This window comes from Lepus europaeus, chromosome X (genome assembly GCF_033115175.1).
Source record: "Lepus europaeus isolate LE1 chromosome X, mLepTim1.pri, whole genome shotgun sequence".
NCBI classification, from domain to species: Eukaryota; Metazoa; Chordata; class Mammalia; order Lagomorpha; family Leporidae; genus Lepus; species Lepus europaeus.
The window spans coordinates 68,784,609-68,786,752 of record NC_084850.1 but is presented as its reverse complement, the minus strand read 5'-3'; positions in this window follow the sequence as shown (position 1 = coordinate 68,786,752).

Genomic DNA, 2,144 nt, shown 5'->3' with positions numbered 1-2,144 from the left:
TAAGGAAAACAGTATGTAGATTCCACAGAAAACTAAAATGGACCTACCATTTAACTCAGTTATCCCATTCCTGAGAATTTATCCGAGAGAAATGAAATTAGCATGTGAAAGAGATACCTGAACTCCCATGTTTATAGCAGCCCAATTCATAATAGCAAGGATATGGAATCAACTTAGATTTCTACCAAATGACAATTGAATAAAGAAATTAGTATAAATACACAATGGAATACTACTCAGCCATTTTGAAACAAAATGATAGACCTGGAGATTGTTATGCTAAGTAAAATGAGGTGGGCCCAGAAAGACAAATATCACATGTTTTCTCTTATTTGTGGTAGTTAATATATAAAGAGTATAAAAATTATGAGATATAATTTGTTTTATAGTTATAAATAATGCTTCAGTGAATTAAACCATGTACCTGAAAATATATACTTCTTTCCCTATGTTAAGTAAAAGAAAATGTGATATATTATATATACATCATATATGCATACATATATAGACATATATGTATATACAACAAGATATAATACAGTCATTAAAATAATGTAATCCTGACATTTTCAACATGTACATTGGACAGAATAGAAAATTCTTATTTTGTGAAACAAGCCACACAAAAAACAAATATTATATTCCCTCTCATATACAGAAGTTAAAAATAACCAATTTGAATTTATAAGATTCCTAGAGGTTGGAAAGAGTGGAGGTTGGTGAGATAGCCAGAGGTAGGATAATGGGTACCAAAACACAGCCATATTGAAGTAAAAGTTCTTGGGTCACTTAACATAAGTGAAGTGACTGTAGCTCACAATAATGTATTATGTAATATATAAAAACTGAATAAAGAAGATGGTAGACTCCAAACAAACAAATGAACGAACAAAAAGGATTAGGAAACTGAAATGCTGGTTGCAAAGTATGATAAATTTATGCTATGTATGTCTGTTAATATATCACAATGTACCCCCAAAAAAGTACATGTATCATACAATAATCAAACATTTTTAAAAATAAAATAATTCAAGTAAAGAAAATATGCGATAGAACAATTTTGGATTCATATATACACACATAAATGGTATGTTTTTATGGTGGGAAGATAAACATTCCTGAACATTACTGTCTGGGATAGGCCTATCATGACATTTGTATGTTTGTTAGGTAGTGAAAATGACTCTATGTTTTAAAGCCATACATATTGCTTTCAGTGGCAAGTGACTTCAAATTGTAATAATAATTCCTAAAGTATCATTTATCTAAAGAATAATACTAGTATGAGTATGAGCTTCCAGGTAACTAACCCTGAGCAAGCAAATCAGTCATCTACAATTTTAGTTACTAAGAGAATGGTACAGAGGAATTATAACTTCACTGGGAATCAGAATACCTGAATTATATTTCCATTTCTTCTAAGTCATGTCACTATATGTGCATGCACCACAGTTTTCTGATCAATGCAATTAGGATTGAATACCAGGGCAGGGATACTTTTGAATTCTAAATTTTAAGACTTAAAATAGTTGAAATATATGTATAGTTGCTGCTAAGTATTGGACATTGTTGGTTTTCAATTTGTTAAAATGAACAAAGGAAATTCATAGTCAGAATTATGGGGATATTATAGATTTTCAGTAAATATTTCTACCATCTTAAAATTAGATTGACTCTATTACAGCCTGTAAAAGAATAATAGCTATCAGATTTCCCCTTGTGCTATTTGAACAACAGTTTTGACTCATTGGATAATAAGAAATACAGGGGGCCAGCACTGCGGCATAGTAGGCTAAGCCTCTGCCTGTGGTGCCAGCATCCCACATGGATGCTGCTTCATGTCCCAGTTGCTCCTCTTCTGATGCTTCTCTCTGCTAATGGCCTGTGAAAGCAGCAGAGGATGGCCCAAGTGCTTGGGGCCCTGGACCCCCGTGGGATACCCAGAAGAAGCTCCTGGCTCTTGGCTTCAGAGAGGTCCCTCTCTGGCAGCTGTGGTCATTTGGGGAGTGAACCAGCAGATGGAAGACTTTTCTCTGTCTTTTCTTCTCTATGTATGTAATTCTATATCTCAAACGAATAAATAAAATCTTAAAGAAATAAGCAATACAGAACTATGATTCAAAAAAAAAAAACAGAAAGAGGTG